Source organism: Nycticebus coucang, chromosome 8, assembly GCF_027406575.1.
Source record: "Nycticebus coucang isolate mNycCou1 chromosome 8, mNycCou1.pri, whole genome shotgun sequence".
Taxonomy (NCBI): domain Eukaryota; kingdom Metazoa; phylum Chordata; class Mammalia; order Primates; family Lorisidae; genus Nycticebus; species Nycticebus coucang.
In genome coordinates, this window is record NC_069787.1 from 68064201 (window position 1) to 68085411 (window position 21211).

General features: G+C 40.4%; 1 protein-coding gene across 21 annotated transcripts in view; it reads right to left on the minus strand.

The window, feature by feature from the left end:
* The window catches only part of THRB (thyroid hormone receptor beta), a 381781-nt gene that overhangs the window by 179704 nt on the left and 180866 nt on the right, over positions 1 to 21211 (minus strand). The window contains exon 1 of one of the 21 annotated variants that reach the window (XM_053598972.1): positions 17207 to 17311. The exons of the other annotated variants lie outside the window; for them this stretch is intronic. The gene's annotated coding sequence lies outside the window, so the exon portion shown is untranslated. Of the gene's footprint in view, positions 1 to 17206; positions 17312 to 21211 lie in introns of those variants that run through there. 21 annotated transcript variants of the gene reach the window in all.

Sequence of the window (21211 nt, forward strand, 5' to 3'; positions counted from 1 at the left end):
AGGAACCAACTTGTCCTCCTTAATGAGTCCCTGGTTCTCAGCACTAGCACATAGTGGGCCCTCAATAAACCCTGTCCATTTAATAAGTCTGTGATGTCACCTCAACGACAGTTCTAACAGATCCTCAAATGTTATAAAAAATCAGTAAAGGAAGGGAGGATATCTTGCTTTGAGGTTGTTAGTAATAAGCCCCAAATTCAGGATATAAGGCGTAGGCTCCAAAGGGCTGAAGGTCCTCCAACCTACTCTTAGGAAGATTTTTTAGGCTCCGACTTTCATTTTCATAATTTTCTACTTGTTAAAGGACAGCTACTCCCACAGTATGTGTCTCCCTGGAATTTAAAACTGTGCTTGCTGGAATCCAACTATTTCTCCAGAAATTTTGTATAAAAAGATTTTGGCAACAGGCTCATTTAGATTGACGACATTATTCCCTTTGCAGGATTTGTTGGAGTAGGGGAGCTGGTCGGGGAAGGAAGAATCAGAGCACACGATGAATCCATTAAAGAATGTAATGGCTGGGTGGCGCCTGTGGCTCAGTGAGTAGGGCACTGGCCCCATATGCAGAGGGTGGCGGGTTCAAACCCAGCCCTGGCCAAACTGCAACAAAAAATAAAATAGCCGGGCGTTGTGGCGGGCACCTGTAGTCCCAGCTGCTTGGGAGGCTGAGGCAAGAGAATCGTGTAAGCCCAAGAGTTAGAGGTTGCTGTGAGCCGTGTGATGTCATGGCACTCTAACCAAGGGTGGTACAGAGAGACTCTGTCTCTAAAAAAAAAAAAAAAAAGAATGTAATGGCTGTCTGTGGCTGCTACACCATGGTTAGGGCCTCTTCTTGGCCTTCCTTTGAAAAGCATTATCTTGTAGTAGCTTTGAAGTTAGGATGTCCTGGGTTCAAATCTAGCTCTATCACTTACTGGCTATGCAACTTCTGGTAATGTACTTAACCTCTCTCAACCTCAGTTTCCTTATTAGTAAAAATCAGACCTCACATAGGGGCTGTGAAGGTTGAATGAGATATCTCTAAAGAGTTTTGCATAATATACCATTAATGGTAACAGGTGTTATGATTAATCTTGTTTTTGTAAATAATACCATAAATATGCCGTGACGGAATAATACCAGAATGCTATAAAAGTGGGATTTTAGCTGCAAATTTGGACCAGGTCATTCTGCTCCTTGGCTATCTCTCCATCTCTGGTCAGGGGTTCTCACGCTACACAGAAGATTGGGGCTCCATAAATCACATCAAAGCATTTCAGTGAAGAAAGAGAAATTGGGCTAAAGTTAAAATTTTAAATTATTTAAAACTTAGTCAATTTTACCAATTTTCTAAAAATACCATTTGATAGAATTTATCAGCTGCAAAGCTTTTGTTTCTTATCATTTTTTTTGCACCTGCTACCACTCACTGATCTGTCCCAGACTCAAGCATAAAGTATTAGTTGATTTCACCCAAAATTAGTTTATGCTCCTTTTAAAAGTTCCCTGTGTCATTATTTTGAGATGCTCTGAAAGAGTATCATGGCTTCCAGATACTCTAACACCTGACTGGATTTGAGAATGTTGAGACGTGTTGTTAATTCAGCTGTTGAACTTTCCCTAGAGTGTGGAGTCACCCCATCTCAGTGTCACCCAATCACACTGCAGAGTCCTCTTCTGGGCTGTGCTCTTGGAAAGAGAGAACCTTTAGTTAAAGATAAAGAAATGAAAATCAACTAGAAATACCCTTTCCTTCCTACTAAGAAAATCCTAGGTCACAATGGTATTTATCATTTTATTTAAAATTATATACTCTGTCAAAACATGAGGGACTGTATAAAGGACAATATAGCCAAACCCAAGAACATGCTGCCTCAATTGATCCAATCTTATCATTTTACTGTATCGCTGAATTTAATGTTTATCTGTCCCATGCACATTTTTATTGTTTACTAATAATGTATGGTAATCCACTCTTTTACCTACTAAACTTTCAAGGTAATGAAGCCAGGTTAGTTCAGTTCTCTCACCTGGAAAGCAGGCACAGGGTACCCAAAGGCCACGTGGGGACGGAGGGGAGCTTATCTGAAATTGGCTGTGTCCAGGTTATGACCAGTGAAGCAAGGCAGGTACTGTTGTGAAGGCGGCAGCCCTGAGTTTAGTTTAGACTCATTGTTAATTACCCACCCTTCTTAGACTCCTTCATACCATCTACCCGCTGTCTCTCTAGAGGCTGAAAATATTTGCTTTTCAGCAAAAGACTGCAATAATCCCTGCCATCTTGCAATGCGACTTTGCCATTCCTTTCCTCAAGAGAAGTGAATTCCTATTGAATGAAGCTGACTCTCTGGCTTGCCTTGATCAATAGAGTATATATTAGTGACCTGATGTGGCTTCTAAGATCACACTGTATGAGGCCTTGCAGCTTCCACTTGCACACTGCTTTTGAAGCAGGCACCACATAAACAGCCAGACTAACTCTTCTTCTCTGTGTGGAGGTCAAGATAGCCACAGGGAAAGACCACATGAAGAAAGGGAAATGTCTGGCTGAAGGATGCACCAGCAGATACTACACGAAGCCAAAACACCATCCAGCTGAGCCCAGTCCAGATTACAGAGTCATGAGAAGAAACTGTTGTCCAGAGACACTGAACTTTTGGGTGATGTGTGATAGATTATTGGGCAATTGAAATACTCAACCTCCCTTTAATGCTGAGGTATGAACATATGACCCAATTCTGGCCAATGAGAGGTAAGAGGCAGTTTGCTAGACATAGTAGGAGGAGGGTTTCTGGAACAGGGTTTTTCTTTCTGTATTTAATACACATATGAGAAACTGCTTGTCTTCTGGGGTTTGGATGCAGCTGTGCAACATAGGATGCCTAATGATGTGACAATGAGGGGCAGCCTGGGATGAAAGGCAACATGGGGATAGGCAGCAACATGCAGGGTACTGTAATGACTTGTCATGACCCCCAAGTAACAAAATCTAAAGCCAGCTACTTCCAGAGCTCTTGCCTCGTGAGATAACACAGCTTTAAGTCACTTTGAGTCACAAGTCTGTAATTTTCAGTCAAATAACACGAATGCTATTGCTTTGATTCCAGGGACTACAGAAGAGACTTTCCCTCCACACTAGCTGCATTTTGCTTTCTAATAACACCCTTTCTAATAACAGGATAGAGACATCCTCACTCACACGTAAGATGATAAATTACCTGAGAATTCAATAAATTCCATCTTAGCTCTCTGAAATATCCAAAAAACGTTCCTGAAACTATGACACTAACTCAAATTCCTCATATAATCATATTTTAAATATTGTCCTAGGTCTGAAACTTACTACCTTGGTTTCTGGGAACCCAATTTGAAGGCATAAAGGGAGCTGATAGTCTTTACAGGAGGTCCAACATGGGCACAGCACTGTATTATTGAAGCTAGTTCAAGATGTAAGCAGGGGGAAGAAATCTGAACATATATAAATGTAAGAAACATTTTGAAAAGCCAAGTAATTCACAGGCATGGATGCTGAATGATAGGCCTAACCACAAACATGCATATTCAGCAAGTGCAAAGGTACATTTTTGATTTTGGAGCATTTGCCTACATAATAATAAAGTAGATGATTACTCTACAAGGGCAGCAATTTAAATAGGTACAAGTGTGCACATCTGAGGTTACTGATTAGCATGCAACTTCTTCACCTGGTACTGAATGATCAGACAGTGCATTTTATGGTGAAATAGTTTAGTGCCTTGAATTCAGTGTAAGGACAAGTTTTGTTCAGAAGTTTTCCATTTAAGGTAATTATCATGCCAGGATTTTTTTTTTTTTACTTACAAATTTAATTTCAGTAAACTTGCTTGGCACATAGTATTACAGTGTTTCATGACTGCTTTGCATTTTGAATTCATCTGAAACTTTCAAGCCTTACTTTTGTATGGTTTACACAGACAAATCATACTGTGAAAGTGGGCACCCCTGAGTGAGTGTTATAAGACCAGACCGGGGTTCCTGAGGTTTGAGCCAGTCACTGAACTTCTTCAGCTGGCAGATTATTTCTTTGGCAAGGATGGAATTTATCCAGTGCTATCCAATAGCACTTTCTGTGATGATGGCAATATTCTATGTTTGCACTGTACAATATGGTAGCCATTAGCTACATATGGCTATTGAACACTTGAAATGTGGCTACCAAGAAATAGAAAATTTAATTTTGTTTAATTTTATTAATTTGCATCTAAATTAAATAGCCATCTGTGACCAGTGACTGCAGTGTTAGGTAGCACAGATGGATGATATAGGTCTATTCTTACTAACTGTTACTTTCTCCTCCTATCCCTTTTTCCTATTTAGTTTTTTTCCTTCCTACATTCACTTCTGCAGTGACTCTCCATCATCTTTTTACTTAGAAATAAAGGTCAGGTACACCCCCATTACCATTCTAGCAAGAGTCAAGGGCTTAGAATTAACCATCAGCATTAACTCACTTCTTGAAATGAAGAAAAAGACCAGGACTTAAGAGGCTCTTTGATCTTCCATTAGAGCTCAGTTGAAGAGTCAGGAGTTATTCGGATGGAATGACATCTGACATTTACCTAGTCAAAAGGCAGCATTGATGTGGTTCCCTATTTTAGGATAATGTCTGCTTCAGTTAGAGGCTTTATTGTCTAAAGCTTCTGCTAATAAATGCGGCCACATTGGCAATTCATTTCCAAACATTGTTTACCACAATTACATGGTGTGACTCCTACTATGTGCCAAGGCACAGGACTAAGTTCTGATGCTGGGAATATGAGTTTGTTTCTCCTAACTCATAGGAAGAGCCCAGGTCAAACAGAGGAGCCTAACCAGAAGATAAATATTCATAACACACTGTGACATACCCTATAATCAACACGAGAATCACATACTGTAAGAATGTGGAGAAAAGAACAAATCCTCTCCCCCTGGTGAGATGGGAAAGGTTTAGGAAAGCAAACCTATGGAGAGTGATGGGGAATTCGCTCCAGCATCTGGCAGGGGAACATAGCTCCTTCAGAAAGTCAGTGGAATAGGGCTTTCTATACATTTTGTTTATATTTCAGAGAACAAAGCAAGAAAGACTGCTGATTTCACCACTTGTCAGTCAAGAGCCGTTTAGCTCAGTGATTTCTTGAATAGGTAAAATGAATCAATTTTGGTTTCTGAATCCTTATTTACTTCAAAGAGCAACTTCCGCTTCCTTGATAAATGATGAGAATCTCATCTAACTCTATCTCTTGGACACAGGTTGGAAATTATAAAGCAGACCTGAAGGAAGACATCTTTTGAAGGTACTGAATGCAAGGTAGAATCTAGTGGTCAGAGAGGAGGCAGAGAATTAGGAAGTCACATCAACAGTGAGTATAGTTACCTAAAGTACCAATTTTGGCACAAAAACAGAACCGTATTTCATCATCAGAATGACTGAATTTTGGAATACATACCTTACTTCTGAGCATCTAATGCCAGTTTCTGTGAAGCAAAGACATTCAGTCTTTAAGAATAGTTTTCTGGTGGCGCCTGTGGCTCAGTGGGTAGGGCGCCGGCTCCATATACCGAGGGTAGTGGGTTCAAACCCGGCCCCAGCCAAACTGCAACAAAAAAATAGCCGGGTGTTGTGGTGGGCGCCTGTAGTCCCAGCTACTTGGGAGGCTGAGGCAAGAGAATCGCTTCAGCCCAGGAGTTGGAGGTTGCTGTGAGCTGTGTGACACCACGGCACTCTACCGAGGGCAACAAAGTGAGACGCTGTCTCTACAAAAAAAAAAAAGTTTGTTTTCTGGGTAGATACCTAGTAATGGTGTTGTGGGATGAGATGGAAGGTCAACTTTTAGTTCTTTGAGGATTCTCCATACTTCTTTAAGTGAGGTATATAAAATCATCACATTTTACCCCATAAATGTATACAGTTATGATTTTAATTAAAAATAAAATAAATAAATAAATATTGGAGAATAGTTGGTTATCCTGCTTTTCTTCTTCCTACAGTGTAGTCTTGGGGGGCCGAGGAGATACCAAATGATGCTGGCGTTCGGCTTTCTGGGGAGCTGCGGAAAGGAATTTCTGCACCATCGGGATCATCTTTTTAATTCTCTTGCTGAGAGATTTACAGGCTAAAAGAGGATGATGATATAGACAGGATACGAAGTGCCTATAAACAAATACATCCTCATTATAGAAACCTACAATAAATATTTGCCTTATGTGGAAGCCACAGGCCAGAGTAAATGACGGAGTGTTGGCAGATTCGGCTTGAGGCAGTTAAATGATATGAAGCTCCCTCACTGTTCCCACCTGCCGTTGAGAAGTCTCTATAAACAATTTCCAAGCTCCTTCCTTCTGACTCAGATAGTTGTTCACAAATGCTACCGCACATCAGAATGACTTGGGAGCTTTTACAAATATGGACACTCAGGTCATACCCCAGAGTAATTAAATCAGAAGCCCTACTTTTTAAATTCCTTGGGTGATTCCAACGTGTGTGTGCTTTGGATTTTAGAGCAATGATTCTTAACTCGGGAGTCAAAAAACGTGTCTATTTCTGGGTCCCACCCCAGACTTCTGAAATCACCAATTCTAGGAGGTGGATTTTCATTTTACTTTTTAAAAAACTCCAACGCCAGTCTGACTCCAGCCCTTTGTCGAAAACCTCTGTTCTAAAGCACTGATGTTCTATTTCTCCTTTGATGTGCCTATGAAATGTGAGAAAATTAAAAGAACGAGGTCCATTAAAGATGATGTAGAGGGTATTTACATTCTGGGGGATAGTTTCAATTTTTTACTAAAGTGTCCCATTTAGAAATAGACACATGCACGGATGGTAAGTACATGACTTGATGAAGGATCACAAACTGTGTAACTCGCGCCCACATCAAAAGCCTAGGCTTGGCAATCCCCAGAGGGCTTCCGGTCCAGCCGCTACCCACACCCCACAGGGACCGCAAACCTGCTTTCTACCATCTGATCTCCCATTTAAAGCTTAATTTGTTTCAATTTGATACAACTGCAGTAAAGGTGGCCTAGTTTAATGCAAATAGTTATCGAAAGATAGTTAAGAAGTCAACAGTATTTTGAGGACAAAGGGCCCAGCACTTCTTGTATTGCTCTTATTTATGATTATTTTAAACAAGTGAATGAGGCCAGAAAGAAATATATTGTCTCCGATTTTCACGTATTGTTAGTTATTTGGTATGATTTTCAAACACATTAATCCCAAACGTGTAAAAACTCTGTAAAGACAGGGACTATTTTCATCCCCACTTAACAGATGAAAAAACAAAGCCTTAGAGCAGTGATTCTCAACCTGTGGGTCACGACCCACAGGAATTGTATTAAAGGGCTGCGGCATTAGGGAGGTTGAGAACTACTGCCTTAGATAGAGATGAAGTGAATTGCCAACATTTGGCTTCTTTGTCCTTCCTCTGCAGAAGGCCTATCCCTCCAGGATCTGTGCACACTGCCTCTCACATTGGTAACTAATTGAGAGTTTAATCTCCTATAAAAATCAGCACGAGAAAAGGTCGTAGGCATGGTTGTGGATTGTAACTAATTTGGATGATTCTTTAAATATTCATTCCAAAAATACTTTATGAATTATAATTCTCAAATCATGTAAGTTTTTTTAAGTTAATATATTTTTTTCTGATTCCTATTCACTTTAGAATAAAATAAAAATATAGGAGAAACTGGGGATCATGGCTTATACCTAAGCATTCTTCATAAGTCAGATCTTCTAGAACTTAGCTGGGTAGTTCTCCAGCCTGGCCTGGATGAAGGAGAATAAGTAAGTTAATATTTGGATGCTTTTTAAGAAATTTGATGGACCTGAGGCTCCATGCCAGACAGTGTGCAAACAATTTGAAAGGATCCGTACCTCTATATGATTTCTGGTTTTTGCAGATTGCCCAGTGTAATTGCACTTCTCCTACAATTTTTTAAAACAGTTCCTATGATTATTGCTCTAGATAACCTGGGGGACTACATACAGGAAATAGGAGAGGGACAGCTTCGAGCTACACATGATCAATAATGACTCTCAGTTCTGGGACTAAATGGCTGAGGACTTTTCTCACTTACTCGGCAGTGACTCTGTCAAAAGCCACTGATGACATCTCTAGATCTGCCCAGTCAAATCACAAAACAATATTCTCACCGTGCCTCAGGGAGAACAGAACCCTTTGCTACTCCTGGAATTTAGCACACACTTGCAGGCAACAAGCTTGAGAAATCGTCCAGGGCCACGTCCTCACCTGAGGCCGAGCAACCAGAGACCCAGCGTGGCCAGTTACATGTGACTTTGCTCAGTTATACCAAGAATTAAGGACAAAGTTGACAAACTACGCCAGACATTGTGACTCAGAAGAAAGCACTCTTTTTCACTTAAACCCTCAAACATCAATTCTGGCATGGTCTACCAGCCACTCGCCCCATGATACGATCCGGGTATTTATCCATCTATGTATTTCTGGAATCTCTATGTATATAGTGTGTACATAGCCACCATTTAGGTATGCCACAGTTTTTTCCCTACCATTCTCCATTTGCTAGACATTCACTTTGTTTCCAGATTCTTTCCCTCAGCACAATGATGCAATAAAATTCTTGCACACAGAATCTTGCATACCAGTGCTTTTATTTTTATGGGCTGTTTCCCAGAAGCTAAGTCATATAACATATGATATATATGCATGATTTTTATTAATAGAGTTTGTGAGATTGCTTTTCAAAAATTCACAGGGCCACAGGAATGTATCAGAAATCCCCCTCCCCCACCATATCTCTTCATCTACTGGTGGGTATTATCAGTCCTTTAAAGTTTTCACTGATTTCATGGAAGGGATAATACCGTAATAGCTGGATGGTAGTCCCCAAGAGATATGTCCATGTCATAATTCCGAGAAACTAAGAATACAACCTTATTTGGAAGAGATGGAAAGGTCTTTGCAGATATAATTAAGGTTCTCTAGATGAGATCATCCTGGATTACCTGGCAGGCTGTAAATCCAGTGACGAGTGTCCTTATATGAGACATATAGGGAGAAGAGAAGTGGGCCATGCAAAGATGGAGGCAGAGCCTGGAATTACACATCCATATACCAACGGACACTTAGAACCACCGGATGCTGGAAGAGATAAGGAAGGATTCCTTCCGAGAGACTTCAGAGGGAGTGGACTTCTCATCTCCATATCTGTGAGAGGATAAATTCATGCTGTTCTAAGCCATCAATTTTGTGGCAATTTGTTATGGCAGCGCTAGGATACTAACATTTTCTTTCTTTCTTTTTTTTTTTTTTTTGTTGGCTCCTCCTGTGTGCTTTCGAAGTGGCTTTGTCATTTTCTTTTTTTAACATACAGTTGCTTTGTATTCAATACTTTCTCTTCCATTGTCCTCACTCTACTCACTCTCCTTGCTTCCTAGCACAATTTTCTTCCTCACTTTCTCAACTTTTTTTCTTTTTTTATTAAATCATAGCTGTGTACATTAGTGCAGTCAAGGGGTACAATGTGCTGGTTTCATATGCAATCTGAAATATTTTCATCAAACTATTTAACATAGCCTCCATGGCATTTTCTTAGTTATTGTATGTAGACATTTGTATTCTGCATTTAGTAAGTTCGTCTGTATTCATTCTAAGATGCACCGTAGGTGTGGCCCCACCTATTACCCTCCCTCCACGCTAACCTCCCCCCTCCCCTCCCCTCCCTTGGCCCTTACCCCATATTCTTGTGCTATAATTGGGTTATAGCCTTCATGTACTCAGCCCTACTATGAAGCTAATTTATAGCTTTCATAGGAAACTAACATTTCATTGTTACTGTAAACTTTTGTGTTTTTCTGCAAACTACTAAGGTTAAGCATCTTTTCATGTGCTATTATTGACCATACCATAGATTTGCTTCTCTGTGAATTGACTACTCATATGTTTTCCCCGTTCAAAAGTTGTTCTCTATTAATTCTTACAAGTGAAAGGGCAGAAATGACACTTTGCCACACGTTTTAAGACATCTATCTTCTAGCCTATATTCCTTAGTTTGTTTATAGTATGTTTGGTGACACAATTGAAGGAAATTATATGGTACGGCATGCTTTTCTTTTTGTTTGTCCTTTATGGCTCAGTTCCCGGTTGGTTATACACATTTCTCTGATAACTGGGTTACAAAAATATTCTCCCCAATTGAGTTTGTGATGGGCACAAAGATGATTTCCAAACATGTCCATGTCTTCACCCCGAGAAACTGTAACATGGCAAAGGGACTTTCCATCTGTCGTTAAGGGTAGCTGGTCCTGGATTATCCAAGCGGGTCCAATCCAGTCACTCAGGTCCTTGAGAGTGAGAACTTTTCTCATTTGTGCTCAGAGGGAGATGTGCAGCATTATTCATTTTGAAGACGGAGGAAGGGAGCCGTAATCCAAGGAGTATGGTTGACCTCTAGGAATGACAGGAATGGATTCTCTCTTAGAGCCTCTAGAAAGGAATAAGGCTCCAGGAGACCTGCATCAGACTTCTTAGCTACATAGTTGTAAGGCCTATGGTTTAAGCTGGTAGGTTCATGGTAGTTCATTATGGCGGCAATAGGAGACCAAGACATGTTTATTCCTCCATTTAAAATATATATACCAGCTGGGTGTGGTGGCTCATGCCTGTGATTCTAACACTCTGGGAGGTTGGGGCAGGTGGATCACATGAGGTCAGGAGTTCAAGACCAACCTGAGCAAAAGCAAGACCCCATCTCTACTAAAAACAGAAGAACTAGCCAGGCTTTGTGGCACGCACCTGTAGTCCCAGCTACTTGGCAGGCTGAGGCAAGAGGATCACTAGAGCCCAAGAGTTTGAGGTTGCTGTGAGCTAGGATGCCAGGGCACTCTATCCAGGGCACAGAGTGAGACTCTCTCTCTGAAAAAAAAAAAAATGCGTACCTTTCTCTATCTATAAAAAGTAAGGGTGCAACTTTCATTCTACATGGACTCTCCAATCTGTTACCCTAATCAGTTTACTCCTTGCTAATATCATGTTGTTTTGATATAGTCACTCTAATATGGTCAGGTGCCTAATGAGGCCAGTTACCCTCCCTTGTTTTTGTTTTTATCTCTTAAATAGTTTTCTTGGGTTTTTGCAGATTTTTGTCTTATGTCTTTCAAAAGATTATTTTTTGTTAAATGTATCACTGCGTATTTCAGAATTAGCATTATTATGGTGACAATTCCATCCCATTTGTAATTGATAATTCTCATAAATAAAGCACCCCACACACCACCCTGTCCCAAGGCCTTTGAACTTGCCATTCCCTCTCCCTGGGTTGGAATGCTCTCGTCACAGGTGTCTAACCAGAATTCCCGACCCTCAAGTCTCTACTCAGATGTGACTTATAATCAGTGCTCACCCCATAAACAGCAGCCTGCTGTGCTCTCCACCGGTTAGGCATTTACTGCGCTCCTTCCCTGGCTTTATTTTCCTCCATAGCATGTGTCACTAGCGAGCTTACTCACTTGTGGTTGATTTCCTTTTTCAGATCCAACGAAAATATCAGCCCCATGAAGAATAGGACATCTCCAGGGCCCAGAAGAGTGCCTGGCATCCAGTCAGTGTTCAATAAATGCTTGTTGAATATTTATTGAACATAAATAGAAGACATTGATCGAATAGAAGACAATAAATAAAAAAAAATTATTTTTTACACCAACTACCTTGTCAAGTATCCTTATTGATTCTAACCAGTTTTTTTAAAAAATGGAGTCCTTTGACTTTATAAAAGCCAAGGCAGTATATAATCACATCATTACCAAAAAGAGATATTACTTTTTTTTTTTTGCAGTTTTTGGCCAGGGCCTGGCTTGAACCTGCCACCCGGCCCTGGTATATGGGGCCAGCTCCCTACTCCTTGTGCCACAGGCACCGCCCCCAAGAGTTATTACTTACATGGTTGTATTAATTATGCTAATTACTTTTCGTCCCATGAAATTCACTGGAACCTCTGCAGCCATGATGGATAATTCTGGTGGAAGCCGGTGTCCCTATCTGGAGAAGATTGTAAATGCAGTCTCCTTTTTGCCCTCCTGCCCGTGTCCATGCCTTATCCCATGTATCTTTGCAGTGCCCTCATACTCTGAGTCTAGGCTTCTGTAGGTAAGTGCTTGAGCCAAAAGGTTGTCAGTAAACATGCTTCAAGCAGAGGCCTGCAAAGTGCTTCTGACACCAGGCTTGCTTTTGCTCCTCTGCCACGACTTGGGCTGGCCTGCTGGAGGGTGAGAACATGTTGGGGGGAGAGTACCACACTCCCATTGTTCTAGGAGAGGCCATCCTCAATCAGCCCACAGCCAGCCAGCCCAGACTCCTCGGTTTGCCCAATGATAATAATTATTATGAGAATGTACTATCATCAACCCTATTATAATAGATGTGAAAACCTAGAAAAAAAAGGATGATTTCTTAGCAAAATAGGAATTAACTGACTCAAGAAGCATTACATTTAATAAAAAGAGATTGAAATTATGACTAAAAGTCTGCCATTTCAAAGAGGAGGGGAAAAGTATAGGATTAAATAATTTCACAGCCGGGTTCCATTTAACTTTGAAAGAGCAGATACTTTAAATGTTACTGAAACTATTCCAGATGATTGAAAAAAATGACATGCTTCTAAATCAATTAAATATATCAGTGGATCTCCTGGTATGTTTCCTGTTTCCTAGACCAGCAGCCACAGCATCCCGTGGGACGTTGTTAGAAACACAAATTATCTGTACTCACCCCAGACCTAGTGAGGCAGAACTCTGGGGTTGGGGTCCAGGATGCGAAGGCTCTCAGGTGATTCAAATTTGAGAAACACTGTTGTAGATGTAGCTGTCGGACATTTTATATACAAAAGGTAGAAGTTGCTTCATATGCAAGACTGTGTCTCCTACGTTTATTTGCTTTCTTTTCTTTTTCCTTAACATCACCATCTATCTTCTAGACAAACACGCACACACATATAGTGAAACAACTGCACAGATAGTATCCAGCGAAGCATTATGAAAAATAGTATTCTTTATATGGAGCATAACAAATCTCTTCATGTGTTGACATACTCAGCATTTACTTCTATTACCACCTATGGTATCTGTTTATATTTTGGTGGAAATCATAGGTGATAATTGAGCCAAACCTAATTTAGACACGACTATTTGCATGTTGCATTCTAATTACCAAATGAGAAGACGTATATTTTCATTGTCAGGGCAAACTGGTTACAGTGGGTTGGAAGCATTTTGATATATTACAATAATGAGGTAAAGAGGTATGTGAGTTTCACGCCACAGAACGCAGGCATTTCACATCCATTATCTCATTTCCCTCTGTATCTACTATAAAAAGCAGTTGCTACTAGCTTCATTTTTTTAGATGAGGAAAGAAAGGATCAGAAAAGTTCAGAAACTTGCCTAAGGACACCCAGTTCTAGACAGGATTCAAAGTCAGGTTTGCCTTTCTGTAATCCTGCCTTGGCTCCTTCTAGTAAATCTCTTAGAACTTTTTTCCTAAAACCCAGTCGACTCCCAAGAAATCTGAATCCATATCCTTTTCCAGTGGACTTCAAAAAGCTATCTTTTCCACCAGATAGCGTACTCCCGTCCCTTCCTTAATGAAGACATGTTTCAAAGTTAAAGTCTTCCAACGGTGTTTTTATTGCTTTGGCTGAGAGACTAAGAAATCCTTACACAAGTTATATAAAAGAAACCATTTTAATATTAATAGTCATGTCATTTGGGGATTAAGGGTTTGGGGTTTGCTTTGGCATGTAGAAGGAATATTAGTTACCTGTAATTCTGGTTTTAGGAGGCTCATAACTGTAATAGATAGCAGCTCCCCGAATCTGAATTTCCTGGCACATGTCAGGCCTCAGCTGGATAGCTCAGATTTCCCTGCCTCAGACCACCCACTGGGAGGAGGCGCAGGAATCTGTCAACAGTGTGGTCTCCTCTGTAAAGCTGCCTTCCGCAGTGGACGCTGGCTGTTCACACTGAGATGCATTGCACTGGCCAAGATGATTGGGTTGTCATAAATACAGACTCCCTGAGAACAGGAACTAGACATGGGGTGGAGGAACATGGGAAAAATTCTCGCAAAGAAGAGAAGCATAAGTTTTCTTCGTATTTGTCTGCATGCAGCCAACTAACGTGACCTCTAGGAATAGAGATGACTGTATCACCAAATTTTCAAGGGATCAGGACAGCTGGTCTCATTTTTTTCTAAGGCATAGCATGGAAAGATGTTGACTGAGTCAAGAAACAAAGTGTTAAGCTTAAACCCTCTGCTTCCAATCTGCTACTCGAAGTCCTTGAATTGGCACAGTACCATGTAGAGCAGCAGTTCTCAATCTGTGGGTTGCAACTCACAGGAACCATCTTAAAAGGTTGCGGCCTTAGGAAGGTTGAGAACCACTGATGTAGAGCATACCGTAGAGCCTTGTAACCGTGCAGGGCTTTGGGGTTTGATGCACCTTCTAAAGCGAGCTCAAATGTATCTGCATGCAAATAGTTTTCTCTTTACTTTCCTCTGACTAGTCGACACAATTTAGTAATCAATTAGGGAAGCAAATTGTGTATTACGAGCCAATTCATTAGCCTCTCATATCTGGATCTAAAAAAGTCACATTTTTAAAAGCAAACTGTGATGACAGATCATTTTCTTTTTCCCAATAATAAGGAATGAAGTCTCCTATGAGAGTTCTTGATTATTTTTATAAATATCTCCAACAATAAATTATGAAATATTAATGCTGCTTTGTTGTTTGGCCATAATTTGTGATTAAATAAGTATTGTACTCATTGATGTTGGCAAGCAAATTTTGATATCCTCAAAGTAAGACATGCTTGCTGAACACTAGCTAAAACCATGAATTATTTTTACATTCACTGAAGATAAATAACATGCTAATGTTTGGCTAAAGTTTGTTTAGAACATAAAAGGAACATATGCTTAGCGTAGAAAAAAATTAAAACTACACAAAAGCATAAGAAAAAAGTGAGTAGTAATGTGACTATCCAGATCTCTCAACTCTTATTTCCTTTAGTTTTTTTGAGCAACTGTTTGTATGTGTTAATAGTTGAAATTGTATCATAAATTCCCATTTTTTTACCCTTTTCCATTTAACATTGCAATTTATTTTATTTTATTTTTATTTATTTATTTTTGAGACAGTCTTAGCCTTGGTAGAGTGCCGTGGCGTCACAGCTCACAGCAACCTCAAACTCTTGGGCTTAAGCTATTCTCTTGCCTCAGCCTTCCAAGTAGCTGGGACTACAGGCACCCACCACAACGCCTGGCTATTTTTTGGTTGCAGTTGTCATTGTTGCTTTAACTGGCCCAGGCTGGATTCGAACCCGCCAACCTGGGTGCATGTGGCTGGCGCCCTACCCACTGAACTATGGGCGCCACCTAACATTATAATTTAACCGTTTCCCCATGCTATAATCTCTTTATGAACTGTACTTTTAGTGACTTAAATAGTTCACTATAGAGATATAACATTATATATTTAACTTTCTCCTACTGAAAGATATTTGGTTGATTTTGAAATACAAATAATACCACGAATAACATTTCTGTGCCAAAATTTATACGTGAATTCTGGATTATTTCTTTGGGAGAAACTTTCATAAGTATTTCAGAAGATTTCAAAATGCACCTCTGTCAAGCAAGAGTTCTAGAATATTCTTTTCTACGGAAAGAAACTTTCCTTTTCTTTTTCATTACGGCTTACCATGTCTCAGCTCTCCACGCCCCACACAGAACCTTCGCACTTGCTGCCCACTCTGTCTGGAGGCTCCTTTTTACTCTTTACTGCTGGCTCCCATTTTTTGGCCAGGTCTAGTTGGAATGCCACTTCATCAGAGAAGCCTTCTCTAGCCACACAGCTTCCTTGCATGCCACATTTTTGTCATTTTCTATCTTAGCCCCTTGGCCTTTTCATAGCATGCATTACAATTTGAAATTATTTCATTTATTTCAAAATTTTAAAATTTTAATATTTTTCAAACTTTTAAGAATATGTCACGAAGACTCATTTTTACATGGATTTGTGTCCCCTCCTTGGACAACTGGAACAATAGTTTGATGAAATAACACAAGAGGTATAGCAGAATAAACTTTGATTTCTTCATTCTATTTTAGTTTGTTCATTAAAAAAAAATTACAAAATTTTTTTGTGACCCTCTAACTTGATCTCATAATCTACTATCTGGGTATAACCCAAACTTGTAAAAATACTAGGTTATTTTTTTATCTGTTCTTCCCACCTCTGCCCCCAGCCTATAAAAAAAATGTAAGCTCCATAAGGTCAGAGCATGTATACTATACTTGTCTCATTCATTGGCACAGTTGACACTCAACAAATATTTTTTAACAAATAATACATGAAAAAATTAATGAATGAATAAAGTCTTACTAAATTTATCTTCCTTATTTTGATGTATTTATGCTTTTAAGTAAAAATAATTCTTTAAGCAGAGTCTCATTTACTTTTTTAAGAAAAGTATGTTTGAAATCTAATTCCATGTTCAGGGGTGCATGAACATGGGATCCATCCTTTCATAGAAAATATTGACATCAATGAATTGTTTAGTAATGGAGAGAATTTGAAACTACATGTGAAGAATAGAGCTTTGATCTGGATTTTTATAGTTTGTAGGATGCATTGCAACTGCTCAAATAAATCAGAAAACTATATTCCCCATAGACAGGTGTGTTTTAGGTGGAAAAGGGGTGAATGAGCAAACAAGTGGAAAAACAAAAGCTAAGAAAGAACATAAAAGAAAGCCTTCCCTTGTGCAGATACATCCCGGCTTTGCTCTCCCAGTGCGAGGGCAGGCACCATACCTCATCTCGGAAGCTCTGCCCCGCTTTCTATTGTACCTGTGAAATGTTTTTTCATGAGCTTAAAGACTTTCTTTGTCGAATCATGCTACTTTTGCTTAACCTTTGTGAACTTAGGAAAAAATCATAGTCATAACTATTCATTAATATTAATAGTAACAAACTTCTCGTGTGATTTAAAATTGTTGTTTATCTGTAGGAATTTTCCACGATAGGAAATGGTTTATCAATAACCTTTGTGTGTCAAAAATAAAATGATGTTTCTTGAAAAGGAAGGGAAAATGGAAGAGAGGAGAGACTCTCTCTTATTCCAAATCTTTCTTTACATACGTAACTACTTCCTAAAAGTTTAGTACCTGTTAATTTGCTCTTGAGAAGTGATTCTCGAACTTGAGTGTGTTTGCAGAATCACCTGGAGGGCTGCTAAGCAGGTCGCCGGGACCCACCCCAACTGTTTCTCTCTCAGTAGGTCTGGGTTGAGGTCACCAGCTTCGCAGTTTTCAGGTGACGCTGATGCTTCTGGTCTGAGAACAAAATTTTGAGAATTCTTGCTCTACAGCAACGATTCTCAACTGGGGGCAATTTTGTCCCTCTGTGAACACCTGGCAATATCTGGAGACATTTGTTTGTCACCAGAGGGTGTGACAGGTTCTCTATTGCTGTCTCATGGGTAGAGGCCAAGGATGCTGTTAAATAGTCTACAATGCACAGGACACCCCCCACGACAAAGAATTCCTGGTCCAAAATGTGTGCTGTTGGGAAATCCTGCTCAGAAAGGAACTGCCTTTCCCCTGGAAGCATGTTGTTCAACAAGAGTTTAGGTAATGAGTAAAACCAGAGCTCATCATTTCAGAAGCCTTCAACTAAAGCAGGGCGATGTTACAGACATTAATTGGGGCTGTCTCAAGCTGGTATCTACGGTCATCTTTCCCCATGTCTGTCCCTCTCCCATTTACATGTCTATTAAGTTGATAAAGCACCACACAGCTCAGACGTTTGCTCATCCAAAATGTAAACGTGTAGGGCTGAGGGAGGACGTGAAGCCGGTTGGGATAAGGAAACACCTTCATTCCGCAAGCGGCTGCAATCACCTCGTCCAAAGCAGATAGCATCTGGACAGACCTTAATTGCGGAAGTGTAAATGCCAGGCGCCCCAGAACAATGAAGTGGGAAAGCCTCGCATTTGCTGAGGAGACTCAATATTTCTTTATAGTATTGTTTATTGACTGCAGAAGAACTTGTGGTGCCTTAGCCAGGCCTTACGTAAAATGAAGAGGGATTCAACGACTCCTTAGATGTCCTCTTCTCTCCCTGCTCCATCTTTCTTAGACTATCCCCTCCATCTGTTTTCAGAATTTTCTGAGCCCATGGCACAAAGATAAAAAGGTATTTCACCTTGCAGGTGACTTCTCCCTGTCTCCCCCAAGCATCCTTTGACACCCCAGTCCTTATCTTGGCAAATGGCTTCCTGGGAGGGGTTGCCCACGGCGGAAACTTTGGAGTCATTCTTATTGCTCGTTTCTCCTCATCCTTACTTCATCCAGGCCATTTCCAAGTCTTGTGAACATCCGGCCATGTCTGGAGAAGGATTTGCTTGTCACCCGAGGGTGTGAGGAGCTCTCTACCGGCACCCCTTTCAAATCTCTCTTCCAGACTCTTCATCTTTCCCACTTCTACATTAGTTCCTACCAACATGATTTCTTGCCTGGATTATAGATTAGCTTTTTAAACAGCTTGCCAGGCTCTGGTCTTAGCCCCTCTTCATACTCCAGAGCACATTACCACATCATGTAATCCCACTGCTGCAAACCTCGTACTTGCCACCAATAGGCTCTGATGGCTCATAAGGCTGTGCACACACAGGCCTTGCCCACTTCTTCTGTCTTGTTCCTCCTCACTCCTCTTTGTTTCGTGACCACCCCGAACTGTTCTGGGTTCTGTGAACATGCCATGTTCTTCCTTAAGACTGTCCTTTGGCACGTGCTGTTTCCCCTGCCAAGAATACGTGCCTTCTGCCTTGCTTCCCACTTTCAGTTCTCAGCTAAAATGGCATTTCCCTTGGGAAGCTTTCCTTGACCTCCTGAGTCAGAATTAGGTGCCCCACCCATGTGTGCTCATGGCACCTTGTAAAACTCCTCATTGTAATTATCTTCTGTTTTAATTGTCTTGGTCCCCCAGTAGTCTGAATAGCATGAGGAAGGCAGAGTTCCCATGTCTATTTTCTTTTTTTATCATCATAATTCCTGTGCCTAGCACCGTACCCAACCATCACAGAATAAATACTAATTCTTCTTCTAGGTGGATGGGAAGTTGATAAAATAGATTATCCTGGGAAAGAATTTAATGAAGCTGGCAGGGAAGATAAATTCTGAGCTACTGAAAGATCCTTTCAAGGGGCCCTCGAAATCAAACCTTGCTTCCTACATTTTCCACTACGGGCCCACGTTTATGTGGCAGAATCATTATAAAACCAAGCTCTCCTCCTAATTTTCAAAACTGATCTCCTTCTTCAGCCCTTCAATAATTTCACATTCTTTTTTCTCTATTGTACATCTAACAGATCAAAGAATCATAGGAAGCCAGCATGGCTTGGTCATGGTGAGCTAAGGGAAGAAGAAGAAGTGTGAGACCAGCGGGGCTGAGCCACATCCCACGGGGCCTGGTAGGCCACGCGGAGGAGCAGAGACTTTATTTTTAGTCCAGTGGAAAACCTTTAAAGAGTTTAAATCATGGTAGTGACTTCATCACTCTGGCTGCTTGTGGAAAACTGATTGGAGAATGATCTAACAGTATACAGAAAGAGACCATTTAAGAGACCACTGAAACATTTCAAAGGGATGGGGACAGTGTGACCCAGGCTGATGGAAATGGAGACGGTAGGAGTCTGCAGACTCAAGATCTATTTTGGAGGCAGAATATGTAGGAGTTGCTCAGAGTTTGGATTTGGGGGTGAGGAAAAGAGAAAGCAAATATGATTTGCAAGCTTTTGGATTAAACACCTGGGTGAATGGTGTTGCCATTTACCGAGACGGGAGGACAGCAACGCCTAATTTTCCAGCCCCCGCTCAGTTCTCACTTCCTCCATGAAAGCTGTCATCAACTCCAACCTCCAACTTCTCCCTTTCCTCTCAGCTGGAAAAATTTCTGGCTGCACTGCTCATCTTTTCAGGAGTAGGTACTGAGCTCCCCAACCTGGCTCACTTCTTGGATGGTGAGGGCCACCCTTTCCCTCCAATGGGGAACACCTTGGATGTCACAGGTGCTCCATACAAATTTGCTGCCTGGAGACTTAAATACAATTCACACATAGCAAAGATTCTGGAAGATGCTCAGAATACCCTGCCACCCACAGGACTGAACGTTCACCTCCCCCAGTTGAACATTTTTAAAAGCCCATTACCAAAACCTTGAAAAAATACGTTCCTCTCTAGAATCTTACAGACAGGCATTTAACTTTTATTACATACACTACTATTATTTCACATTATCCCTTTTCACTTGATATATAGTTACTTTCTCTCTTATTATGAAGTATTACCTTAAAAAGCAACTTTCTTTCCCCTTGTATTAAATAGAAGTTGAGGACAAGCTTCTCCACATTGAAAACACTTTGAATTATTTCAAGCACATTTTCTTTTCTATACTGTTGATTCACACTTTGGTTAGCAAGATTTAAAAAAAATGTTAACATTTCATATTATCACCTTTCAATACATTTTAAAAGTTTAAAAAAATATATATAAACCTGACACCTATTTAGACTTTCATTATAACTTTCCACACAAGGCTAGGAAGCTGCCTAGAATATTCTTAACAATAAAAAAGGAACCTAATTATGAAGAATTTTTGCAGAGGCAGGAATTAGGCTTTTTATTTCTCTGTTGTTATTCCTTTCAGTCCTGACCTTTGAGAATGACTTGGAAAAGTTTATTTTTGTTCACTGCCTACTCTAGTATGGGGTGGGGGGTAGGCATTTTATCTACCCTTTGTCATTTAATCAACCTGATCACCTTGAGATAGATTTTATCTCCATTTCGCAGCTGAGGGAACAGATATTTGGCTGGATTAAATAATTTGTCTGAGGACACACAGCTAGAAGCAGCAGTATCTGCATTTAAATCCAGGTTCTGGTGGTTCTAAAGCTGGAGGGATTTCCTCCATACCTCAACTATTCATGCAGACTCAACCATGAGGGACTGCATCACCTCAGGAAAAACAATTTCCTTACAGCAATTACTAAATTGTTTGAAAATTCTTCCTTCAATTAAGCTAAATCCTGAAATTTTCATTCACTGTCAGTCCCACTATTTAGAATGGGAGTTCTTTCACGGGGTCCTGTGGAATCCCCGAGGTTGGGTGTC